Source organism: Dipteris shenzhenensis, unplaced genomic scaffold (genome assembly GCF_047967505.1).
Source record: "Dipteris shenzhenensis isolate YYH24624 ecotype China unplaced genomic scaffold, Dip_SZ_1.0 scaf0276, whole genome shotgun sequence".
Taxonomy (NCBI): Eukaryota; Viridiplantae; Streptophyta; class Polypodiopsida; order Gleicheniales; family Dipteridaceae; genus Dipteris; species Dipteris shenzhenensis.
The window spans coordinates 22597-38611 of record NW_028239582.1 but is presented as its reverse complement, the minus strand read 5'-3'; the positions used below and the strand labels follow the sequence as shown (position 1 = coordinate 38611).

Genomic DNA, 16015 nt, shown 5'->3' with positions numbered 1-16015 from the left:
CCCATTGCTGTTTCTGTTTCTGTATTCCTAATCTACCCGTTAGGGCAATCCGGTTGGTTTTTTGCACCCAGCTTCGGTGTAGCAGCTATCTCTCGATTCATTCTCTTTTTCCAGGGTTTTCACAACTGGACGTTGAACCCGTTTCATATGATGGGAGTCGCCGGAGTCCTTGGTGCTGCTCTTTCGTGTGCCATTCATGGCGCCACGGTGGAAAACACCTTATTTGAAGACGGTGATGGCGCAAATACATTCCGTGCTTTTAACCCAACTCAATCCGAAGAGACCTATTCAATGGTTACCGCTAATCGTTTCTGGTCCCAAATATTCGGTGTCGCTTTCTCCAACAAACGTTGGTTGCATTTCTTTATGTTATTCGTGCCAGTAACTGGATTATGGATGAGTGCTATCGGAGTAGTTGGTCTCGCTTTGAATTCGCGTGCTTATGACTTCGTTTCCCAAGAAATTCGTGCGGCGGAAGATCCTGAGTTTGAAACTTTCTACACAAAGAACATTCTGTCGAATGAGGGTATTCGTGCCTGGATGGCAGCTCAGGATCAGCCTCATGAAAACCTTGTATTCCCCGAGGAGGTCTTACCCCGTGGAAACGCTCTTTAACGAAACTCTGTCTCTGGGTGGTCGCGATCAGGAAACCACAGGTTTCGCTTGGTGGGCCGGTAACGCTCGACTGATCAATCTGTCTGGTAAATTACTCGGTGCCCATGTAGCTCATGCTGGCTTGATCGTGTTTCGGGCTGGAGCCATGAATTTGTTTGAAGTGGCTCACTTCGTTCCGGAGAAGCCTATGTATGAACAGGGGTTAATTCTACTTCCCCACCTAGCTACCCTAGGTTGGGGAGTGGGTCCCGGTGGGGAAGTCGTCGATACCTTTCCCTATTTTGTTTCTGGAGTCCTTCATTTGATATCTTCCGCGGTTCTAGGGTTCGGGGGTATTTATCACGCTCTCATTGGCCCCGAGACTTCAGAAGAGTCCTTCCCATTTTTCGGCTATATATGGAAGGACAAAAATAAGATGACTACTATATTGGGTATTCATCTAATCTTGTTAGGAGCCGGCGCCTTCCTCCTAGTATTCAAAGCGTTATATTTCGGAGGCTTGTATGACACATGGGCCCCGGGAGGTGGGGATGTACGGAAGATTACGAATCTCACTTTAAGCCCGAGTGTCATATTTGGTTACTTACTCAAATCCCCCTTTGGTGGAGAGGGTTGGATTGTAAGTGTCGATAACCTAGAAGATATTATTGGGGGACATGTCTGGCTGGGATCCATCTGTATCTCCGGGGGGATCTGGCACATATTGACCAAACCATTTGCTTGGGCCCGTCGCGCTTTTGTGTGGTCCGGAGAGGCTTACCCGTCCTATAGCTTAGGAGCACTTGCTATTTTTGGTTTTACTGCTTGTTGTTTCGTTCGGTTCAATAACACGGCATATCCTAGTGAATTCTATGGTCCTACCGGTCCAGAGGCTTCTCAAGCTCAAGCTTTTACTTTTCTTGTCAGGGACCAGCGTCTCGGCGCCAACATAGGTTCCGCTCAAGGACCTACTGGTTTGGGTAAATACCTGATGCGTTCCCCCACGGGAGAAATCATATTTGGAGGCGAAACAATGCGTTTCTGGGACCTTCGTGCTCCTTGGTTGGAGCCACTGAGAGGCCCCAACGGTTTGGATTTGAGTAAGTTGAAAAGAGATATACAACCCTGGCAGGAGCGACGCTCCGCGGAGTATATGACTCATGCACCTCTGGGTTCCTTAAATTCCGTAGGTGGAGTAGCTACTGAGATAAATGCCGTGAACTATGTATCTCCCCGAAGTTGGTTGGCTACTTCCCATTTCGTTCTAGGATTTTTCTTTTTTGTGGGTCATTTATGGCATGCGGGAAGAGCCCGTGCGGCGGCAGCCGGGTTTGAGAAGGGAATTGACCGTGATACCGAACCCGTTCTTTCCATGACACCATTAAATTAGGACAAATTGCTGAGATATTAATGGAAAGTTATTACTTGGTAGTATTAGTACCTACCATACCAGACAAATTTCCATTTTCTACTGGTGGTTCTTTGCGGAACCGGGACACAGCTCATACATAAACTAACCCCCCAGTGGGGTTAGTTCGATACGTCGGTATATACCCAGCAGTAACCTTTACCTCGCGGATGAGGGAAGGGCGAGGTGTAACTCACTGTTCATTTCTATAGGGTTCCGGGAAACCACAAGTTTCGGTAGCATTTGCACTTATGTCTACAAATCACCCCCCTGGAGGGGGTGATTTGGCGATGACGACTCATCTCCGTAAGCTAATTTGAAGCTAATTTGAATCCTCACCAGTTGTATCTGGTGGAACGTACCCATCCCGCAAATGGGTGGGTAATTGACCTTTGATCATCCCGATAAGTCAATCGATAGAACTGGTATTTTAAATACCTCTAGTTAACATCAGATCTCTCATATTTGTTTGTTTCCTATCCCTCGAACCCTGATAGGGAAAGTATTGACACGGGACCTGGGCCTGGAGATGCGGCGCATGAACCGGGGCGGAGGAGGAATACCCCCAGACTGCTTCAGAAGATTCCTCTCATCTATCATTATTAAGAATAGGCTCCCCTCGGGGACATTGGCATTTTTTGGGAAATACTAGGTGGTTCTTTTAGACCACCGATAGACCACTAATACCCCCTCCCGTCGGGTCCGGTACTGAATCAATTGAGGAGAGAGAGGGATTCGAACCCTCGATAGCGTTTCAGCACTATGCCAGTTTTCAAGACTGGAGCCATAAACCACTCGACCACCTCTCCTAGAAAGCTCTTCTCCAATTCTTCGGAGATCTTGTCGATCTTGATACACATGTATTGTATCGAGATTCACCCCTATTACGAAAGATATGAGATGATGGTTTCGTATGATTTACTATGAAATCAATATAGGGATCATTCCAAATAATCAAATTCTTACTCCTACTTGATGGATTATCAAGAGATTCGAAAGAGACATTGGATTCCGGGGTACTGAACTAGAAGGATTCTTGTTCCGTCCAAAATCCTCGGTCTCGGTATGGTGTAAGTCCCACCGGATGGGGATCAGATGGTACAAATCCTCTACTTCTGATACGTCGAGAGTCCTAACTACGACTATTGCTTTCCAATTGGCTTTATTCACATTAATCGCCATTTCATTCCTACTAGTAATTGGTGTACCTGTCGTGCTTGCTTCCCCCAATGGTTGGTCAAGCAACAAAAATGTCGTCTTTTCAGGGGCTTCCTTATGGATCGGATTAGTTTTCCTAGTGGGTATACTTAATTCCTTCATATCCCAGAGATTCAATGTATCGGTAATTCTGGCCCCCTCCTCACGATTCATAATGGCGAGTGGGGAGAGAGAATCAATAATAATTACGGTCTACGGAATCGACACTTCCTCCTCGGGGGGGGGGGGGCTCTCCGTCCACGAGGGAAAATCCCGAGACGAGGTGGATGGATTAGGTGTGTTGACTAGAGGAGTTACCACATATATAGTTATTCAATATAGAACGGGGTGGCATATCACGCGGATATAGTTGAATGGTAAAATATCTCCTTGCCAAGGAGAGGACGCGGGTTCGATTCCCGCTATCCGCCGACCCGACTTTCTTGCCCCGCTTCCACCCCCGGCAGTAGCCCCCGGGATAGTTCAGACCGGTGGAGAGAATATTTTTGAGCTTCAGGAGTGAGATATTCCCAATTGAGGAAGTCATAACCGAGTGATTTGAGGCGTAGATTTCCAATCTGGGTTTTCCCTCGAGGGGAAACAGAACATTGAATGAACCAAAAGCAATGGAGAAGCCTATATACTTACTGATGCTGCTGGTAATTACCAATTATTATTGGGATACATAAGTTCATCGGTGAAAGAAATAATCGTCCATGGAAATATGGATTGGGTGAAGCTTTTCAACTGCCTCACTTCACTTCGGAGAATTGCAAGGTTTAAGTCTCAGCGTTACCTCTATGCCGTGTTCGACTTCCTACACATCTAGGAAGCAGTCGACCTAGAGGTTGTGGGAGATGCCACATGCGGTTCCGCATATAGGTATGCATCGAGCGGGATTTTGCGATAAGGATTCGGAGAGGTATTCCAATTCCCCATCCATTGGATGTTGTATTCGGGGGGGATTCGGGAGAATCAGATTGACGATTTATAGATAATCTCTTATTATCTGAAGAGTGATTGGGCCCCCATCGTCTAGAGGCCTAGGACACCTCTCTTTCAAGGAGGCGACGGGGATTCGAATTCCCCTGGGGGTACTTATACTCATCTCGCAGAAGCACTACGGACGTTATGGCTTCTCTTGCCCTCGTACCTTCTCAGGGTGGCGGGAGGGGCCCAGATTGAAAACATCAATAAACTCCTTTCATTTACACTTCCGAGACCGATTCTGTTTTCAAGTACTTCCAAGCCCGGTCTAAATCTATGGGTCGATGCCCGAGTGGCTAATGGGGACGGACTGTAAATCCGCTGGCAACGCCTACGCTGGTTCGAATCCAGCTCGACCCAGAAACCGCGGAGTTACTTCATTATAATTTGTATATCTCGACTGAGTTATTTGAAATGACTCAATAAAATGTAGCGGGATTGACGGGTCTCGAACCCGCAACTTCCGCCTTGACAGGGCGGTGCTCTAACCGATTGAACTACAATCCCAGCAATTAATTAAAGTCTATGTACTGGGTGCTTAGGAGTCAATGCTCTATCTCCCCATCCACGGTGAATCCGACAAACCATTTTTACTCGAATCCCGTTTCGGATATACAGATGCAGGAGATATTAACCCCGAAAGCCCCAATTGTCTTGATTCTTCGAGGAGACGAGACATCCGCCTCGCGCCAGTTCCACATGCCCGCGCTTACTATGGATATTCACTACGAGTATTCAAATGAGCTTATTTGCGGGGCTAATCTCTAGCCACGTCAACCCATAGGCGAGAGAGGGAAGGGGAGGAGGGGAAATTATTCCAGTCATTGATTTTTCCATCCATAGATTCCCACCCACAGTGCTTCTAGATTCGTTTGCTGCCACAGAAAGATGCGGTGACTAACCCCTCTTCTCTGTCTCAGTAAGAATATAAAAAAGGGGGGGGCAAGTTCTTGCCGAAGAAGCGTAAACAATCGACTACTCTTAAAATTTTCTTTCGTGATATACTATGTAATTGATATCAGAGATTTGACCAGACCGAGTTAATTTTTTTCTATCCCGATTATCAGATCCACTCTAGTAGAGTTGGATGACTCACAATATCACGATAAAGTTCAGGAGTCTCTCCTAATGGGGTCACTCAAGTTACTCCTCAAATCAATTTGAACCACTAATATGGAAGTAAATATCCTCGCATTCATAGCTACTGCACTCTTTATTCCAATACCTACAGCTTTTCTACCTATTCCTTACATTCAAACGGCTGCTCAGAACAATTAATCCGAGAACCTGGTCTATTGTTTCGCCGCGGATGGTAGTAAGTAGATAAGGGAAGGTTGAATATACGTCCCGGGGTAGGGGATGAAATAGGATGCTACTCCGCGTGAAGTAGCAACTCGGTTGCCAGTAAACTACTAATTTTTACTCCCCCAATTTGAATTCCACAGTCCCATCCCAATTAAAATCTGGATAGATAGATGATCTACATAGATAGACCCATCTATCTATCGATCGGGAGGTCCATCTCACTCATCCTTTTTATTATGATTTCCATGGAACCAGGTCCCGGTGCAATAGTCGGAATCGGGCTAGTAGTGATAGGTGTATTCCTGTATGTCTCCGCAAAGAGGGAACCTAATGTATCTAGAGGTGTGGTCCCAAATGTACCCGTGCAACATCTCTGCGATTTTCAGCATATCTCTACCCGGGGGATGTGAAACTTGAACTGGTGTCGGTAGTAATGAATCCCAATAGGAATCAATCCATGACTAAACTGATTCAATATGTTTCTCCATACTTCGAAAACTAGGGGGGGGGAGGGGATTGGCGGGTTCCAATATCTCTCTCCCCTGTGATATCTTTGGTTCTAGCCTCCCCCCTCTGGAGGGGAGATCTATATGTACATATGGATTTATGGGTAACCAATGGAGTCAGACATGAGTCTAAAGATCCTATTTTTACGGAACGGGGTGGATCGGGTGCATAAAGAACAAACCGGATTGAAATTTGAAACGTGGAGAGATTTTTCTATCTATCCATTGATTCGGATATATCAAGATTATCTATCTATTTCCCGATTCAATCCGGTGAAAGAGGATCCGGGAAGTTCGACAGAAGAAACTGACGTGGATGAGAAGTGAGAGATAACACCTCGCTCCAACTACTGGTCCTGCTTAAGCCACAACGAAATGAAAAAATCACCCATGGTTTTTTGGGGGGGGGGGGGCGCATTACCCAATCCATAGATTCCCAACCTATCCCGATACTACGACTTTTTCCTTTCCTCCATTGGATTATTATGCGGAGGAATTCTTATCTTTCAAGGTTGGCGCTTAGATCCGATTCTACTATTATCTGAAATACTTTTAAGTGGAACTGCAATATTTCCTATTGCTGAAAATTTATATCTACGTAGAGAAGAGATCGAGGCATTTGATGAATCTAACCAGCGGATATCCAATAGGGGTCGTTTGGAAACTACCTGGTTGACTCCCCCTCCCGGGAGAGAAGATTCCTACAGAGAGTTGAGATTGGGGGGGGGGGTGAATTCTCCCATAAATGGAAGGGAATTAGTTATACCATATGGTTTCCTACGAAGAAGCAAGAGATTCTAGAGGGGGTCGAATCGTTGGGCCCCACCCCAACGATTCACATCTCCCGGATTCTACTATACTAGGAGGAGTAGTGTAAAATTACTCACTGCGATCCACTTCTTCCCCGAACCACAGGTGAAAGAGAGAATGTAGGAGTCACCATCGGAGCAGCCCAAGCAATACTAACCATATCCGTGGTCGTAATTCCTATCCCTTCAATTCAATTCTATTGAATTCCTTTTCCTCCAACTACTGGGTGCTTATATGGATGAACCCGAATCGAAGTCAGTAACATATCGTACATGGGAATCAATTTCTGTTTCATATGATACCCGAGTGGGAGGAGGTAATAAGAGTGCGGATCCGTCCACCAATATATTTTATAATGTTACCAAGTCCCAATCCCCGAGGGGTTGTCAATCCATATAATTTACTCCTCGATTCCTGATACACTAAGATCAGGATTGCCTATCCGTGGCATATCCGGATACATCTAGCGTGATAGGCCATAATATACTATGGAGCATCTCGATTTGTGTCCGGGTCTGGCGCGGTAGTCAATCCCGAAATCGTCGAAATTATTGATACTGGCACAACAAGGCGACACCCAGATTCGAACTGGGGGATGAAGGATTTGCAGTCCTTTGTCTTACCACTTGACTATATCGCCCTTCTTTCACCTGCATCGAGGCACATGATTGATAGATGGGGGACTCGATATTAAGTATACCACTGAATGGGAATATTAGCAAGCTGCTCATTTTTCTGTATCGGATTGAGCTCGTAAGTATGTCGGATACTAGAAACCTTTTCTCCCCATCCAATCAATTTGATGGGTTAGGAAACCTTGCTGCCCACCCCCCCCACTTCCACACACATCCTTTTTATACTATGCATCCCCAGGCAGCCAACACCAATTTTTCCCTAGATTGCTCCACTATCCTCTGACTTACTCGGATCCCTACTGCCCACCCCCTGGTCTTGTTTTCCCTCCTAACACTCTTGGAAATATCTAACGGATCCTTCACGCTCCCCACCCCCCAGAAATGGTTCGCATAGATACCGGGTTCTACTTCGAAAAGTTTTTCCCTTCCTTGTCAATTTCACCCTCCCCACATTGATATTGACACTCCGTGGCAACAGCAGGTAGATATTATTAGGTCGTCCACCTTTAGGGATAGATTCTCGAATCTCAATAGTTCTTCTGATCCACCTCGGGTTGGGGGGGGGAGGGGTAAACCAACGATTTGACACAATGGATTGATTTTCAGTAGTATGTGAAGTGATATTCCCCGTATCAATGTTTACCGGATTGCTGTTCCACGAATCGATACTTCACGGCGCAAAAACTGGTTCTTCGCGGTAGTTGCTTCGCAGCGAGAATCGCAACAACTGCGCCAATTGTATCAATTATGCTGACGTTAATGCCTCCAGCGTCTTCTGGAGATCCAGCGAAGTGAATCTGTCTAACTAGGCACCTAGAATCTTTGTGATTTCGTGTCGAGAATCCCCATTCTCGTTGTGTCTCACCTTACCCCCACTCACCATATCGGTGGAATGACGGAATCGAGCCGATGGTTGATAAGTGGATGATAAAGATTTTTTGGGTGCAGGGAAGTCTTCCATCAGATCATTTTGAAATCCATTTATAGTTTGTTTGACACCTCCAATACCTCAAGAACCGCTGATGATGGTGGTATCTCCTTGGCCAACTCGGGAACAGTCTTCATCGGGAGAATCTACCAAATTCAATCCCTCACCCGGGAGAAAGAGAGGGGAGGGGGGATGCGAGGGAGAAGGAATCACTAAATGAATTGATGAATAGGTATAGGAGGGTTTCGCACGAGGATAAGATTTCAGTACAACATCAATAGGAGATAGGGAGATGTTCGTATTGCCAGAACTTGGATGAATTCAATTTGAGGGATTCAACTGCTTTGTTCATGAAAGATCATTTGAAGAACCTGATGATTTCCCAGAGATTGAAGATACGGATAAGGAAGTCGAATTCTAATCAATTAGTGAATAGTATCGATTGTCGGAACCTCCGATTGGGAGGAGAGAGGCTACATATCAATGTATCACATATTCATCCGATCCATATGTACCGCTTAATTGATTCGGAAGAGAAGCGGAATAGTAGAAGAACAGGATGTGTTTCTCGGATCTATTCCCTCGATGACCTCCCAAGGAACATTTATAATCAATGGAATTGCTAGAGTTTTGATTAACTAGATATTGAGGAGTCTTGGTGTTTACCACAACCGCGAGTTGGACCACAGGGGATTTTTCACATATACCAGCATGATCATTTCGGATTGGGGAGGAAGATTCAAACCAGAAATAGATAGAAAGAGTAGGATATGGATTCGTATCAGCAGGAAACGAAAGATATCCATTTTGGTTCTACTTCTAGCTATGGGACTGAGTACGGAGGATATCCCGCGGAATGTACGTTATCCTAAGATTTTTCTGAATCTACTCAGAGAATCGAGAGAAACTATCGAATCTTCGGAAGATGCTATGCTAGAACTTTACAAACATCTATACTCTCCGGGAGTCGATGTGGTGTCTTCAGAATCCATATTCCAGGAATTGCAGAAGAGATTTTTCCAACAAAGGTGCGAATTGGGACGAATTGGTTGACGAAATTCAAACATCAAACCTAATCTCGATGTACCTGAAACGGAACATTTCCCACTACCCCAAGATCTATTAGCTGTCGCAGATTATTTGATAGAGATAAGCTATGGGATGGGTAACCTCGATGATATAGACCACCCGGGAAATCGACGCGTTCGGTCTGTAGCGGATCTATTACAGGAACAATTAAAATTAGCCCTGAATCGTCCGGAGAATTCGATCCGATAAAATATCCATAGAGCCGTCAGGCGTAGACGTCCATTAACTCTCGGGGGATTGGTGACTTCCGCACCACTCACAACAACTTTCAACGAATTTTTTGGCTCACATCCTTTGTCGCAATTTTCGGACCAGACCAATCCACTAGCAGAAACAGTTCATAAACGAAGATCAAGTTCTCTAGGTCCCGGGGGATTGACGCGGCGAACTGCCACTTTTCAAGCTCGGGATATCCATTTCAGTCATTACGGACGTATATGTCCCATCGAGACATCTGAGGGTATGAATGCTGGTCCTATCTCATCCCTAGCTATTTTTGCAAAGGTTAGCAATTCCGGATCCTTACGAAGTCCCTTTTATGAAGTATCCAAATCATCTATGGAAGGACAATTAGTAGATCTATCACCCGTCGGGGATGATTATCGAATAGGAACTGGAAATCTGTTAATAGCAGATTGGAGGACCGGGGAGAAGGAGCTTATATCGGTTCGGTATCGAGAGGAGTTCTTAACCGTTACGTGGGAGGAATTGGATTTACGAGGTATTCATCCCCTACAATATTTCCCCATTGGAGCTTCTCCTATTCCCTCCGTCGAGCATAATGATGCAAACTGCGCTTCGACGGGTTCTAATATGCAACGCCAAGCGGTTCCACTTTTCAGACCTGAGAGGTGCATTGTAGGAACTGGGTCAGAAGGTTAAGTAGCCCTAGATTCGGGAAGTGTAGCTGTATCCGAACAAGAAGGATGAATTTAATATACCGATGGTAATGAGATTACTTTATCCTCCAGGAATGGAGATACTATAACTAAATTGAGGATATATGAACGTCCCAATAATAATACTCGTAGACATCAGAAGCCTACAGTTATTCAAGGAGAACTTCTGAAAAGTGGAGAAGTTGTGGCGGATGGAGCAGCAACCGTTGGAGGAGAACTAGCTTTGGGTAGAAATATACTAGTAGCTTATATGCCACGGGAGGGATACAATTTTGAAGATGCAGTACCGATTAGTGAACGTTTGCTATATGAAGATGTTTTTACATCCTTTCATATCAAGAGACACGAAGTTGAGGTTCGTGCGACGAATCAGGGTCCTGAGATAATTACGAAGGAAATACCCCAATTAGACAGTTATGACCTTCGTCACTTGAAGGATAATGGGCTTGTAGCATCAGGATCTTGGGTAGAAACAGGAGATGTTCTAGTGGGCAAATTGACGCCTCGAGAGGGGGGGGATTCATTACGTGCCCCAGAAGGAAAATCATTACAAGCGATTTTTGGTATCCAAGCAGTCAACACAAAAGAGAGTTGTCCGAAAGTCCCTATTGGTGGAAGAGGTCGAGTCACTGATGCCATGTGGGTCTATCCTGAGGATAATCCCATGAATAATTCGGAGATGATACATATATATATTTTGTAGAAACGTAAGATACAAGTAGGTGATAAAGTAGCTGGCAGACACGGTAACAAGGGTATTATATCAAAGATCTTACCTAGGCAGGATATGCCTTATTTACAGGATGGTACGCCAGTAGATATGATACCAAGTCCCTTAGGAGTACCTCCGCGAATGAATGTAGGATAGATTTTTGAATGTTTGCTTGGGTTGGCAGGGGAATTTCCGAAGATGCATCACAGAATAACACCTTTTGATGAAAGACATGAACCAGAAGCTTCTAGAAAACTGGTATTTTCGGAACCATTTAAGGCAAGTACAGAAACATCCAATCCGTGGTTATTCGAACCTGATCATCCCGGAAAGAGTAGATTAATTGATGGACGAACGGGTGATACTTCTGAACAATCGGTTACAATTGGGAAAGCTCATATGATGAAATTGATTCATCAGGTTGATGATAAGATTCACGCATGATCCAGTGGGCCCCATGCACTTGTTACACAACAACCTTTTAGAGGGAAATCCAGACGAGGGGGACAATGAGTGGGAGAAACGGAAGTTTGGGCTTTGGAAGGTTTTGGTGTATCTTATATATTGCAAGAAATGCTTACTATTAAATCCGATCATATTTAAGCTCGTTATGAAGTACCTAATGCCACCGTGACTGGGAAACCCGTACCCAAGCCCGATACTGCTCCAGAATCTTTTCGATTGCTAGTTCGAGAATCATGATCTATGGGTTTCAATCTGGATCATAAATTGATACTTGAGGGGGATTCGAGAAGGGAAAGTAGAAATGTTTAATCGAGATATTTTCAATAAAAACAAACAGAATATTATTATCCCATGATTCATCAACAAAATTACCAACAACTCCGAATTGAATTGGCCTCTCCCGAACAGATTCGTAGTTGGGCTGAAAGAGAATTACCTAATGGAGAAATTGTTGGGTAAGTTACTCAACCTCATACGTTGCATTATAAAACCCATAAACCAGAGAGGGATGGTTTGTTCCGCGAAAGAATATCTGGGCCTATAGAGAGTGGAGTTCGTGCCCGTGGAACTTACCGATCCGTTGATAATGAAGAAGGAGATTCTAATTTTTGTAAGCATCGCGGAGTGGAATTTACTGACTCCCGGGTTCGGAGGTACCGAATGGGATACATCAAATTGGCATGTCCAGTAATTCATGTGTGGTTTTTGAAACGAATCCCCAGTTACGTTGCGAATCTCCTTACCAAACCTCTTAAAGAGTTAGAAAGCCCGGTATATTGCGATGTGTGACTTGGTTATACGTTCCAATTACCACAGAATGATCACAATCTGTCATCCCATCCGGTAGCGGTGGGATGCCTCCCATTTCGACATATCTTCCGTGGGGAGTATCATGTGGCTCGGAAAGGAGTATCGGAAAGATCTATAGATACTAAGGGAGGTTACTCCTCCAAGGTCAATTCCTATTAATTCATCGACTAGACTTCGTAATATAAATCACTACTTCTAGAATCAATCCAGATCTTTATCGGCGAGATCCTCCACCCGAGCCCCTTTCCAGATGAAAGATTATTCTATGAGGAGATATGGTTGCGGAAACTTATTCATCGCAGATACGTTTTCAATGACGTGACAACCATCGGAGTAGAGTGGGAACCTGGGGAGGAGTAATAACTGGATTATGAACAAGAGAAACCCCCCTTGTCCCTAATCAGAACCAATATTTCTGTGGGATAAGTATGTATACATGCAACAAGGGGGGGATGAGACTACTCAGTAAAAGGATTTCATCAATTTTTGACTTGAGTAACGAATAGCTATTCGATTCCCAATAAGTTTGGTTATCACGTCCCAATGCCACCGCGACCTCATATCTCGATATAGCTATTTGAGCCGGATGAGAGAAAACCCCGACGTCCGGTTCTGGGGGGGGGGGGGGGGGGGGTTCCCACCCGACCTATCCCGATCTTTTCCTTGCTAGGCCTGTAGCTGAAAAACCTACTCCATTGTGATCGCGAGGCTTGTTCAACTATGAAGATTGCTCGTGGAGAGACATTTCTACCATCTCTTTTTCTACTCTAAACTTCGAGTCTTTCCAGGGGAGGGAAGTGGCTACTGGAGGGGATGCTATTAAGAAATGATTAGCTAGCTTGGATTCGCAGAGTGTTATGGATTGTGCGTATCCGGAGTGGCAAATATTGGCGAAGCAGGGATCCACCGGGAATGAGTGGGAGGATCGAACGATTCAAAGGAGAAAGGATCTTTTAGTCAGACGGATGAGACTGGCTAAGAATTTCCTTGGAACAAACATAAAACCAGAATGGATGGTTCTGGACTTACTACCGGTTCTTCCACCTGGATCGCGACCAATAATCGAACTCTATGAGGGTGAGTCAATTACTTCTGATTTCAATGAACTTCATAGGAAGATAATTCACCGGAATAATACCCCTATCGATTTTCTACTGGGAAGTGAATTCACACCGGACGGATCGATTGTGTGTCAAAAGAGACTTATTCAAGAAGCTGTAGATGCCTCCATTGATAACGGTATACGTGGGCAACCAATGAGAGACATTAATAACAGGCCTTACAAATCTTTCTCTGAGGTTATTGAGGGGAAGGAAGGATGACTCCGCGAGAATTCGCTTGGAAAGCGGGTTGATTATCTGGGTCGTTTCGTTACCGTGGTAGGTCCGTCTCCCTCGTTACATCAATGTGGATCACCCCGAGAACCGTCGATAGAGCCTTCCCAAGCCTTCGTAATTCGTAATTCAATTGGACGACGCGTCGCTCGTAACCTGCGAGCTGCTAAGAATATGATTCGGAAGAAAGAATCAATTATACGGAAAGTTCTCCAGGAAGTTACGTAAGGTCATCCTGTATCGTTGAATCGAGCACCTACATTGCATAGATTGGGTATACAAGCGTTTCAACCTATTTTAATAGAAGGGCGTGCTATTCGTCTGCATCCATTGGTTCGCGGGGGGTTCAACGCAGATTCTGACGGAGATCAAATGGCCGTACATGTACCTTCATCTCTAGAAGCTCAGACTGAGGCTCGTTCTCCAACGTTTTCACATACAAATTTATTATCTCCTGCTACGGGGGATCCCGTATCTGTACCAAGTCAGGACATGCTTCTCGGGCTTTATGTGCCGATGACTGAGAATAAACAAGGGATTTATGGAAACAGACATTCTCTTGCCACGGACGGGGAACCCAGTTCGTCCTCCAAGATACCTTATTTCACTAGTTATGATGATGTACTCAGGGCCAAGTAATTGAGGCGAATCGATTTGTATAGTCTTTTATGGCTCCGATGGAAGACGGATCTACGTATGATTAGCTCTAGAAATCGCGAATTGCCCATTGAATTTCAATACGAATCCTCGGGAACTTCTTTCCAGTTTTACGACAATTATCAGATTAGGAGGGATGAAAAGGGTAACATACTTGGCATATATATCCTCACAAATGCTGGTCGTATTTCGTCTAATCAACAAGTGAAAGAGGCAATACAGGGTACTTCTCAGCATCAGACTCAATCGATACCAGCTATAGAAATACAGAAGAAAATCCCGAAATCAACTCGTTTTATGAACTGGAATAATGAAGAATGAGGGAGTTTTTGACGCATCTGACAGATATGATCAATAGTTTGGATTTGCCGGTCAATGATGGTCATAAGATAAAAAAGGTTGAGGTTCCTACAACGGTCGATCAAGCTGAGTCGCTTTACTACAATAAGATGATGGACAAAACCGCGATGAGACAACTCATCAGTAGGTTGACACTTCATTTCGGGATTACGCATACGACGAATATCCTGGATCAAATAAAGAGTTTGGGTTTCGAACAAGCTACAAAAGCATCTATTTCATCAGGCATCGATGATCCTTACGCAGTACCTATTAAAGGATGGCTTGTAGAAGATGCAGAGAAACAGGGTTCCGCCTCGGAGCAGTCTCATCGTTGCGGGGGTCTACATGCTGTAGAGAAATTACGTCACTTGATCGAGACGTGGTATGCGACAAGTGAGTGTCCGAAGAGAGAGATGAATCCAAATTTCAGGATGACTGATCCTCTGAATCCAGTCCATATGATGTCTTTTTCAGGAGCCTGAGGAAGTATATCCCAAGTCCACCAATTGCTCGGTATGAGAGGATTGATGTCGGATCCACGAGGACAGGTAATTGATCTACCTATCCGTAGCAATCTGCGCGAGGGTTTATCTCTGACAGAATATATCATTTCCCGTTATGGTGCTCGCAAAGGAGTGGTGGATACTGCGGTACGAACATCAGATGCTGGATATCTCACACGTAGGCTTGTCGAAGTAGTTCAACATATTGTTGTGCGTGAAAGAGATCGTGGGACTATCAGGGGCATTGCTGTGAATCTTATTGGGGGGGAAGAGGGATCCACACGAACGATACCACAACAGAGACTAGTTGGACGTGTGTTAGCAGGCAATGTATATCTAGATATGAGACGTATTGCTATGCGTAATCAGGATATTGATAATGAACCCGCCAGTAACTCAGTAGTAGCGACTGAACCGATACATGTAAGATCTCCCCCGACACGTAAAAGCATTTTCTGGATTTGTCAATTGTGTTACGGCTGGGGTCTCGCCCACCACGACTTGGTGGAATTGGGAGAAGCTGTAGGTATTATTGCGGGCTAACCAATCGGAGAACCAGGAACCCAATTAACATCAAGAACTTCTCATACTGGTGGAGTATTTACGGGTGATATCGCAGAACATGTATGAATCCCGTTCAATGGAATCATCAATTCCGATGAGAAGTCATTATATCCCACACGTACGCGACACGGACAGCCCGCTTGGATGTGTCAAAATGAATTACCTATCTCTATTAGAAGTTAAAATGATACACACAATCCTGTGATTCCAGCACAAAGTCTACTTGTGATTCAAAATAATCAATATGTTGAATCGAAACGAATCACTGCG

At 44.8% G+C, this 16015-nt stretch overlaps 2 non-coding genes across 2 annotated transcripts; one reads left to right on the top strand and one right to left on the bottom strand.

Moving 5' to 3' along the window:
- Positions 1 to 2722: 2722 nt before the first annotated feature.
- On the bottom strand, positions 2723 to 2811 carry TRNAS-UGA (transfer RNA serine (anticodon UGA)). Its single transcript has one exon. It is a non-coding gene; the product is annotated as a tRNA-Ser (tRNA).
- A 748-nt stretch (positions 2812 to 3559) lies between these two features.
- On the top strand, positions 3560 to 3630 carry TRNAG-GCC (transfer RNA glycine (anticodon GCC)). The gene has a single exon. It is a non-coding gene; the product is annotated as a tRNA-Gly (tRNA).
- Positions 3631 to 16015: the final 12385 nt, after the last annotated feature.